The sequence below is a fragment of the Myotis davidii genome, unplaced genomic scaffold, assembly GCF_000327345.1.
Source record: "Myotis davidii unplaced genomic scaffold, ASM32734v1 scaffold127, whole genome shotgun sequence".
NCBI lineage: Eukaryota > Metazoa > Chordata > Mammalia > Chiroptera > Vespertilionidae > Myotis > Myotis davidii.
In genome coordinates, this window is record NW_006298311.1 from 106,086 (window position 1) to 117,827 (window position 11,742).

The 11,742-nt window shown below is 46.6% G+C and overlaps 1 long non-coding RNA gene across 1 annotated transcript in view; it reads right to left on the bottom strand.

The window, feature by feature from the left end:
* Positions 1-11,742, bottom strand: part of LOC107184694 — a 19,320-nt gene that overhangs the window by 4,411 nt on the left and 3,167 nt on the right. The window lies entirely within an intron of this gene.

Consider the following 11,742-nt stretch of genomic DNA (forward strand, 5'->3'; position numbering starts at 1 on the left):
GACAGTGAGGGGGGGTGAGGGAAGAGGGTGGGAGGGGAACCGGGTGGAGGGGAGCTATGGGGGGATAAAAGAGGAACAACTGTAATAACCTGAACATTAAATATTTAAATAAATTTGATAAACCAATAGTCAGACTCATCAAGGAACAAAGAGAGAGGGCCCAAATAAATAAAATCAGAGACAAATGTAGAGGAGTAACCACTGACACAACAGAAATAAAAATGATTGTAAGAAAATACCATGAAAAGCATATAGCCAACTAGCTGGATAATGTGAAGGAAATAGGCAAATTTCTAGGAAAATACAATCTCCCAAAACTGAATTAGGAAGAATGAAAAAACCTGAATACACCAATAACAACTGATGAAATAGAAGGAGTAATAAAAAATCTCCCACCAATCAAAAGCCAATGTCCGAACGGCTTTACAGGGTAGTTTTACCAAACATTCAAAGAAGAACTTAACACCTATCCTCCTCAAACTATGTCAGAAAATCTAAGAGGAAGGGATACTTCCAAACTCTTTTTATGGAACCAGCATTATCCTAATTCCAAAAACAGATAAAGACATTAAAAAGAAAGAAAATTACAGGCCAATATCTCTGATGAACATAGATGCTAACATTCTCAACAAAATCCTAGCAAATCGTATCCAGAAATATATTACAAAGATCATACACCATGATCAAGTGGGTTTTATTCCAGGAATACAAGGATGGTATAATATTTGCAAATCAATAAATGTGATACATCACATAAACAAACTGAAAGACGAAAATCACATGATCATATCAATAGATGCAGAAAAAGCATTTGACAAAATCCAAAACCCTTTCTTGATAAAAATTCTCAGCAAGGTGGAAATAGAGGAATCATATCCCAACATAATAGAATCCATATATGACAAACAGATAGCCAATATCATACTCAAACAAATAATCAAAATATTTCTGTGGAATCAAAAAAGACCCTGAATAGACACAGCAATTTTGAGAAAGAAGAAAAAACTTGGAGGCCTTAAAATACCAGATATCAAGTTAAACAAAAAGCCACTGTAATCAAAACAGCGTGGTACTGGCACAAGAAGAGGCATATAGACCAATGGAACAGACCAGAGTCCTGAAAATCAACCCAAGCCATTACTTTCAATTAATATTTGACAAAGGAGGCAAGAACATAAAATGGAGTCAAGTTAGTCTCGTCAATAAATGTTGTTGGGAAAATTGAACAGATAAATGCAAAAAAAAAATGAAACTAGACCACCAACTTTCACCATACAAAAAAAAATAAACCCAAAATGGAAAAAAGACTTAAATGTAAGATGGGAAACCATAAAAATCTTAGAAGAATATATAGGCAGCAAAATCTCAGACATCTCTCATAGCAATATAGTTATCGACACATCTCCTAAGACCGTGGTTGGCAAATTGCAGCTTGCGAGCCACATTCGGCTCTTTGGCCTCTTGAGTGTGGCTCTTCCTAAGCCTTAGAAGTACCCTAATTAAGTTAATAACAATGTACCTACCTATACAGTTTAAGTTTAAAAAATTTGGCTCTCAAAAAAAATTTCAATCGTTGTACTGTTGATATTTGGCTCTGTTGACTAATGAGTTTGCCGACCACTGTCCTAGGACAATGGAAACTAAGGTGAAAATAAACAAATGGTACTACATCAAAATACAAAGCTTCCATACAGCAAAACCATCAACAAAATAGTGAGAAAGCCCACTGCATGGGAGGATGTATTTGTCAATGTGGCATCCGATAAGGATTTAATCTCCAAAATTGATAGGGAATTCATAAAACTTAACAAAATAAAGATAAACAATCCAATCAAAAAAGGGGCAAGGACTGTCCAAGCAGCCTGACCTCGGTGACCTGCTCGCTGGACAGACGTCCCTCCTCCAACCTGGGACTGAGGCCGCAGCATTGGAACAAAACAGCATTGTTTCATTTTTCTTTCTCTTTTTCTTTGTTTGTTCATTTAAACATATATTTAGAGCTGTGCTTTGTCAGGAACCTTCCCTCCTGTTTTTATTCCCCCACTGACTGAGGTTTTCACTTTTCAGGCATTGAACCCGATCTCTACAGCAGGTCACGTCCTAGGTGCGCGAGCGCTTAGAAACCCCCTGGAGGTTGGTTGAACAAGGGGATCACCAGGAAACAAAATGCAAACAAATCTTTTTACTGACTCATCTTTTTACCCCCAAATATACGTCTTCAGTAGCAATCGAATCTGGCACTATAAATACAAGTGCCTGATGTTTATTCCAGATAATCTCGTTTACCCTGAGCTGCTGTTTGTGCAAATTGTACAAGGTCTTCTATCCTCAAGCTTGAAAGTGATTTACCAGAAGACAAGAGGCGCTGCCCCCTGAAGATGACGGCATTTATGGACGCGAGGAAGATCTACTGGAGTTCTTCCCTGTCTCTTTCCTGATATCACAGCACCTGCGCAGTCGGGGTGGGGACTGAGGGGGTGTGTGACATCCCCTGCAGGGTCGCCATGGGTTTACTGGGGTCCCAGGTTCTGCGGGTCCCCCTTCTGAAGTGTAATGCATAAGGGGCACCATGACCACAGCGTGTGTCTGGGTTCTGTGTTCTTCTCTTCTTTGTTGTTCTCTTGCAGTTATTGAACCTGTGTGCATGGGATCTAACCTCTGCCACAGGAACATCTCTCAATGCGCATTATTGCCGTGTAGTGTAAAGAGTCAGTGAGGCAACTCTCAGAATGAGGTGTCAGCCTTGTTTTTGTATAGTCATGTTGTTTTTAAGTCACTTTTTGAGGGAAACTAGAGGGTGTAGCTGGGGCATTGTGTGTGTTGGTGTGCTTCTGTAGGGCCGAGTTGCCCAGCCAGAGTCACAGGGAAACCAAGGCCGCAGGGTGGGCTCCTGGGGGAGACACCACTCCTCAAAGTTGGACACAAGGAGCCACCTGTCCATCCCCTAGCACTGTCTCCTACAGTCTCCACTTTCTATCTTTATCATATCCTTCTCACCGTTCCTTTATATTTGTTTGTATTTAATGTTAACTTTCCTAGGAGCTTAATGGAATTAAATATGCTGTCAATATTCTTAAGTACTTCCATTGTAAACTCCAATTGAATGCTTAGTATTTAGAGTCAGTCCCAAGCCACAAGCAAGGGAAGGCTGTTCTGTGGGGATATAGGTTGGGGAGGTCAGAGTTCAGTGGTCTGACTTACTCCACCCAATACTGCTCCAGTGTTCTCAGTGCAGTTTCTGTTCATATCAGAAGTTCCCCAGCTTGGGCCATGGAGGCTGCCCCATCCCCTCCCTCTGAGGGCCTGAGCTGGTTTAGAACTGACACCACACACACCTGTCACCAGGGCCCCATCCATGGGCTCCCCTACAGACATTGAAAGGGAATCAGCTGATTCAGGTGCAGGCTCCGAGGGAGAGGGAGACATCTCTCCTGACCAGAACTCACCCTGTGCCATGGGTGTGCTATGGACGGCCTGTTATGAGAGTTTCCAAGATACTGATGTCTGATCCTTACAGGAGATCCCACATGAAGTCTTCCAGGGCCAGTGACCTTGGAGGGACAGGAAAAAATGTCCTGTCACTCATATTTCGAGTGTGACACAGATTTCTGGGGAGCAGGCAGACTAGTATGGACAGTGGATGGGCTGATTCCAGGCTCTGGGCCTGGACCTGCATGTGCTTGATGATTCATGGCATTACCTTCCTGAAGACACCGTCAGCCTCCCAGAGCCACGATGCAGACACCCTGTCCCCCAGGACTCCCTCCAGGGCCCTGTCACAGTGCGCATCACAGTGAAGTAGGAATAGAGCACACAGGTGCACATGGGGTTAGAGAGGAAGAGTCTCCACCACAGGCAGAATGACAGCCTGCAGAATGTTCTTTCATTCTCCACAGTCTTCCCTTGAAGTGGGTGAGAATTCCCTGGTCCCAGAAAAGGGATGCGTCCATAGTTGGCACATTTATGGATCAATGAGCTCGAGGCTGGGACTGCTGCCCTGTCCTGCGATTGCTCTGGCCCATCTGCAGAAGAAAGTGTTTCTGTGAAGTTTGGGACATGTGACTGCTGTTACTTTGGGGAAATGGTGGCAGCTCCCAACAGGCACAGAGAGGGGTCAGTCTGGCCTGAGCAGGGTCTGCTCTGGTCTCTATTGGATTGAACATGAGCAGGGAAATTGTGTCATTCTAATGCCTGATGAAGGCCAGCTGATGCAGGGACACGGCCCCTGAGGGCTCTGGGCCTGGGTCTTCCCAACAAACAGCCACACACACAGCAGCCCACTCCCCAGAGCATTGGACAGACTTAGTGGGTCTAGAGGCTCAAGGAGGGGCAATGACAGATGCCACATCTGACCACAAGGCCAGCTGCAGCCATGACAGGAACAGCAGACCTCCTGACACCCACATGGAGATGTCCATGCACATCAGGGCTGGAGAGGGTCTCAGGCCGCTGGTAACAGGTGGCACAGGACAGGGGCTGTGGAGATTATGATAGTGGTCCTGGGCGCAACACAGAACTCAGGTGCATGTGACAGACCTGGGGAAACTTGACTCCCCTCAGGTGATGGGGGACCAACTTCCAGGTTAGGCACGACCTTCGCAATGGTAGTGAGGACTCTGAGACCACAGGGGAATCAAGCACTGAAGAGGGGGTAACACCAAAGCACAGACACTCATCCATGCTCTCATCTCATACCAGGATTCTGCATCCTCACTGGGCAGGTTCTGCTCTGCCCTGGAGTTGGTTCAGAGGAACAGTGGGGGCCAGAGGGGAGGAATCAGTCCAGAAGCAGGGCTCAGTGTCACCAGATGTGGTCTCATGGACATGCCCTAAACCACCTTATGATTCTGTATTTAGTTAATGAAATGTTTTCATGATATGATTCTCCCTCAGGACACTTTCACCTGCAAATAGGCATTGCTCTCCCTGTAGGTCTACAACCCCAGAGCTCTCTATATAGTAGGAGGACATGCAAATAGGGCACACTCTGCTCATAAAAGCCAGCCCAACCCTGACCCTGCAGGTCTGGGACAGGAGCCCAGCCCTAGGATTCCGAGGTGATTCTGTCTCCTGATCAGGACTCAATACAGACCACTCACCATGGGGATTGGGCTTAGATGGATTTTTCTTGTGGCAATTCTGAGAGGTAATTTATGGAGAAGAAGTAATACTGAGTATCTGAGTGGGCATGCGTGAGAGAAACAGTACACAGGTCAGCATTTCCTGACCAGGACATCTTTGTGTTTGCAGGTGTCCAGTGTGAGGTGCAGCTGGTGGAGTCTGGGGGAGGCTTGGTGCCGCCTGGGGGGTCTATGAGACTCTCCTGTGCAGCCTCTGGATTCACCTTCAGTAGCTATGGCATGAACTGGGTCAACCAGGTTCCAAGGAAAGGGTAGGAGTGGGTTGCTGGTGTTAGTAGTATTGGTGGTACCACATACTATGCAGACTCTGTGAAGGGCCGGTTCACCGTCTCCAAAGACAACACCGAGAACACGTTGTATCTGCAAATGAACAGCCTGAGAACTGAGGACATGGTTGTGTATTTCGGTGCAAGCGACACAGTGAGGGGAAGTCGGTGTGAGCCCAGACACAAACCTTCCTGAGGGAGACAACAGAGCTGGACTGCAGGGAGCACCCAGACACCAGGGGATGCTCAGGACCCATGGATCTGAGGAAGAGCAGGTTAAGCCCTGGACCTTGTTGGAGGCTGGGTTTTCCTCTTCATGTGACATTGGTTCCTGGGCCTTCTCCAGAGTCATGTTCAGGGCACAGACAGCTCAGCAGCAAAGAGCCAGTCAGTCCTGATGGAGAAGAGAGGGTGCGCGGTGTCCATTGCCTAGGTCCTGCATGTAGAGACGATGGCTATGGGCCCTGTGCAAGGACAGCATGGCTCTGGCCCACAACAGCTTCAGAGGCTGAGTCTGAGGATGCCCACACACCAGGGGATGAGATGTCGTGCAGCTCTGACAGAACCTCTATCTCCGGAGGCGGGGAGGCCTCTCCAGCAGGTGCAATGGCCTCAGGGAGCCAGGAGAGGGCCTGGCTCAGGGTGAGCTGTGTCAGGGTGTGAGGACTGGTTGAACTGCTGTGCTGGTCAGGCGCTGAGGGTATGGACACCCTCCAGGGGCAGAGGAGTTGTGGGCAGAAGTGGAGGAGGGAGGGCGAGGCTTGAAAACTGCCAGATGTCAGCACCAAAGCTGGGGTCAGACTCCTGTGTCCACATAACAATTACAATAATAAGGGAAAGGGAGGGACTCATGCATTCAGAGTGGACAGCAGCCAGCGATGAGAAGCAAGTCAATAAGCACAAAGCAGGAGTGAGAGTGGGGCTTTGTTCTCACATTGACTCAAGTTTCCACTGTCTGATCCTTAATTTGTACCAAATTTCATGGGTCAGCCTCTGCTTCCAGAATTGCAGTTCCTAGAGGGTTCTGAACGTACTGAGTTAGATGTCTTGCACTGGAGCGGTTCTCAAATGTGTGGATTCTGAATTGCTCCGTGAGCTGTAAGGTGTGAATTCAGGGGCTAATTGAAGTTTCACGATGGCCTTTATTGTTAAAACACATGATCAGGTCTCTTCAGAGAAGTTCAAAAGCCCTTTCTTCTGATATCTCATTATTAGGTAAATATCAGTTAAGTGATTTAGTACATGATACTACTGCTCTACACCTTGATCCTCCCTCCATCTGTAGTCTTAGCCCATCATGAGCTCACAGTCTCCCTCCAAGATAGTCAGCCTCCAGGTTCCCTTACTTCCAATGTCTCAGGTGGACGCTGGGAGGACAGGTCCCAGAATGACTCTCTGTGACCAGGAGTAGGTCCATGTCCACACCCATGTCAGAGCACCTGCTGGTCCAGAGTCAGTGCCTGTGTCCCTCCGGGAGCAGGTTAGTCCAGCATCTCACAACCTTTCTGTGGTCAAGGACCTGAGACACCTTCCTGAGCTGCTCCCTGTGGGAGGAGCTTCCTTCTGGGAGAAGTAAGGAGAGAGGAGGGACAGAGTGTGAGCCTGTCTCTGCTGCGTGGCCTGGGCTGTGCTCATGGGAGGCAGGTGCTCCCCAGCAAGGCCTATTTCCTGGAACTGGACTGAGACAGATGCAGCCCGTGCACACTCACCTGCAGGCCCAGGGGCCTCAGTCAGGTTAAGGGAAAGAAAGTTCTTTACTTTTCAATTATTTCTAAGTTGAAGTTGACATGAAAATGTTATCTATACAGTATATATAAAGGGTTATGTGACCGATTATCTGTCCATCCAACCGGCTGGTACATATGAAGTGCATTGGCAATCCTAATAATAAAAGGCTAATATGCAAGTCGACCAAATGGTGGAAAGACCAGCAGAACGACCAGTCGCTATGACATGGACTGACCACCAGGGGGCAGATGCTCAATGCAGAAGCTGCCCTCTGGTGGTCAGCGCAATCCCACATGGGGAGCTCCAGTCAGCCAGAACCCAGGCTCATGGCTGGTGAGCACAGTGGAGGTGCTCCTGCCTCTGTGGCAGCACTAAGGACATCCCCTGAGGGGCCCCAGACTGTTAGAGGGCGCAGGCTAGGCTGAAAAGCCCCCCTTCCCCCAATGCACGAATGTCATGCACCTGGGCTCTAGTTTTATATAAAATTATGATTACTCAATTTTGCAATGTCGAGTCTACATAACTGGTGTCTTTGTACTTGGGAAGATTTTTGTATATAATGTTAATCCATTTTATTAATGAAATGAATGACCCATAAGAATAAAATAGTGTCACCCACACATCTGCTCCAACATTTATTATATAACATATATAAAACATTTTATTGTTTTATCTTTATTGTAAACAGCATTAGAGATGTGTTCCCCTATTTTCCCCAATTTGCCCTCCTCCACCTTGTTCCCACAACAACCCCAGCCTTCACCACCTATTGTCTGGCTTATGTGGATATAAACTCTTGTCTTAATCTCCTCCTGCCCCCTCCTGCCCCTTTCCCTCTGAGATTTGTCAGTCTGATTCATGTGTCCCTGCCTCTCATTCTATTTTATTTATCAGTTTATTTAGTTTATTAGATTCCACCTATAAGTTACATCATGTAATATTTGTCTTTCTCTGACTGGCTTATTTCCCTTAGCACAGTACTCTCAAGTTCCTCCATGCTGTCTCAAAGGGTAAGAGTTCCTTTATTTAGGGCAGTGGTTCTCAACCTTCTGTCCTGTTAAATACAGTTCCTCATGTTGTGCGTGTGTGTGTGTGTGTGTGTGTATGCAATAAAGCAGGGTGGGCTGGAAAAAAAAAACACACACACAAATGTAAACCAGTAACTGTTATACACCTCATCCACAGAATGAAAGATAAAGTATACCATCATATAAATAGATTCAGAATAAAGCCTTTAAAATGGAAAAATGCTACAGAATTAAAATTCTTAGCATATCAGGTATAGAAGGAATGGGCCTCGATGTAATAAAGGTCACATTTGAGAAGCCACCAAGTGACATCATTTTACACAGAGAAAATGTCAGTTATATTTCTTACATCACGACCGAGACAAGGGTTCAACTGTGACTACTTCTATTCATCAAAACTAGAAGTGCATGTCAAAATAATTGGACAAGAAAAAAATCTAAATGTTCAAATAAGAAAGAAACAAGTTAAAATGCTTCGCCTTTATACAGATGACATGATCTTGTACACAGAAAACCTTAAAAACTGTATGAGGGGCTAATAGAACTAGAATTCAGGAAAGATGTGAGATACAAAATCTACAGAAAAATGGCTTGTGTTTCTGCAGCCTCTCAACAAAGTGTCTTCAAGACTCTAAAAATTCATGGGGCTGTTTCAGAGGAAATGAGGAAAGAAAACTTGAAGTGGCTAAATGTCAAGGAGATCACAACCTAATGAAACAAGAACCCTGGGCACATGTGTCCTCGGTCTTGGTTAATCCCCGATCATGCTCTCAGATAGCTTTCTCCTCAATGTGGCACTGAATCAGGTGCAGGTTCCAGTTGACTCCTATCACGTGGGGACACGGTGACAGCAGTCCCAAGGGTCATATGCAGACATCAGGTTTCCAATAACAAGATTTCATAAATTCAACTTAATTATTCCCAAATCCATTCCAACATCTTCTGCTAAACACACCTGGTCATGCTGGGGATTCTTCTATATCCCAGCGTATGAAACTGGATCTAAAACAGACACAAAAGAATAAACAGCACAAAAGAGGCAGTGCAGCTGCTACAGGTCCAGCACCAAACTCCCCTGAAGAAATAGGAAATGGGAGCTCTGTCTGTGTCTCTGTAGCTCATGCTTCTGGTTCTCATGGACCCACACAGATGCTCCTCTCTCTGCAACACTTGGTCCACAGGCTCTAGGCTCACACTCTGGTCTTAGTTTATCCTCTGATCACTTTGTAGGGGAAAAAGTGTCAGATGGAACTTCCTGCCTCCTGAACATGAACCTTCTGCACTTTTACTTCTTTCTCAGGTTGTGAGGGTTGATTTCTCTTGGTTGTCATTACTGGTGATTGTCAAAGGCATCTCTCATTTTAAAACTTCTCTTTTTCTTTTTATGACAATTTTATCTCCTGGGTCTTTGTACAAGTCTCCTGGAGTTTTGCGTCAAATGGGGAGAGCACAGGCCCAGGTGTAGGGAGTCATTCTTCACAGACATGTACACTTGGACATGTCTCACTCTGGGACCATGTCCTTTCTGTCATAATCAAACCCCATATCTCCCTATATAGTAGGAGGACATGCAAATACGGACTCCTCTGCTCATAAAAACAAGCCCAGCCATGACCCTGCAGTTCTGGGAAAGGAGCCCAGCCCCAGGATCCCCAGGTGTTCTCATTCCCTGATCAGGACTGAACACAGACCACTCACTATGGGGTTGGAGCTCAGCTGGGTTTTCCTTGTTGCTATTTTAAAAGGTAATTTATGGAGAAAAAATGACTGAGTATGTGAGTGGATGTGAATTAGAGAAACAGTGGACTTGTAAGAGTTTCTTGACCAAGATATCTCTATGTTTGCAGGTGTTCAGTGCGATGTGCAGCTGGCGGAGTCTGGGGGTGACTTGGTGCAGCCTGGGGGGTCTCTGAGACTCTCCTGTGCAGCCTCTGGATTCACCTTCAGTAGCTACTGGATGCACTGGGTCCGCCAGGCTCCAGGGGAAGGGCTGGAGTGGGTCTCACTCATTAATCCTGATGGAAGTAGCACATACTATGCCAACTCTGTGAAGGGCCGATTCACCACCTCCAGAGACAACGCCAAGAACATGGTGTATCTGCAAATGAACAGCCTGAAAGCCCAGGACACGGCCTTGTATTACTGTTCAAGAGACACAGTGAGGGGAAGTCAGTGTGACCCCAGACACAAACCTCCCTGCAGCAGAAGCTGTGACCACCAGGGGGCGCTCTGGGTCCCTGAACACAAGGACCATCCCAGCAGCAGGTGCAGTTGGAGGTTAGGGCTGGTTTCCTGTGTGGTTTCCCCTTCATGTCACAGTTTCCCTCAGGGAACCTCTGGATTCCTGACTCTGCACTTAACTCTGACGTCTCTGAGTTAAAAAGTCTGTTGTAAACAGAGACAACTTTCTCACGTGGACAAACTGCAAAGATTTATTTTTCAGACACTCTGTGCCAAGTACCAATTAATGATCAAAAATTCTTCCTAAGGTGCCTAAGTCCAACCAGAGGTTCTGCTGACTCAACAGGGCAACTCAGCCCCTCACAGCTCAGGGCCCCAGGCAGGCAGCACCTGGGCACACATGCACTGGACAGTGGGCACCAGAGGGGTGTGACCCCAACGCCAGAGAAGAAGGACCCCAGGTGGTGATGGTCATTGACTTGTCATGCTCATTTCACCAAGAGTAGGTGACACCAGGCAGTAGCAGGGAAACCCAAAGCAGCTTGTACAGATGTCTAGGCGAAGACAAACACACACACCAAGGGACATGGAATGATCATTGTGCTCATAGTTGAAATCCTTGGGAGGCTCAGGAAAGGCCCTCCAGGAAGTCAAAGGTGCTTGGATAGAGGCAGGAAAGGAGGCTTTTATTTTCTGTGAGGTGGGGGGCCAGTGGGCAGAATTCTGCTTCCTTGTGTGGTTCCAGCCTCTTGGTGACAAATGAAGAGGAGCACAAACCTTTCCTATCAGAGTCCCCTTGGGGCTGATGGAGAAGAGGCAGGACATAGCCATCAGTTGTCAGCAGTAAAACATAAAATAATATACAGCATAGCTACCAAATGCATGTAATAACTATAAAAATGACCAAATATGAGACCGAGGGTCATTATGTGTGAACAACAACCATCTACACTAATAAAAACTAAGCATGCAAATTGACCATACCTTCACTACACCTTAAGCCACACCCACCAGCCAATCAGAGGGACTACTTGCAAATTAACCCAACCAAGATGGCAGCCAGCAGCCACGGAGCTGGAGCAAGCAGGAGGCTTTGTTGCCCCAATGATGGAGGAAGCCAAGCTTCCCTCCCGCCTACCCTGGCCAGCTCTGAACACCTCTCCAGGCTACAAAGTTTCAATTATAGAAGGTAAATAAACCCCAGATACCTGTTTTCAGCCGGCCAAGGCCACGAAGCTGGAGTGAGTAGGAGGCTGGGTTGCCCCTGGCGATGGAGGAAGCCAAGCTTCGCTCCCGCCTGCCCTGGCTGGCTCTGATCTCCTCTCAAGGCTACAAAGTTTCAATTATAGAAGGTAAATAAATGCCAGAATAAAAAAGAAAAAAAGGAGAGGCTGGGAG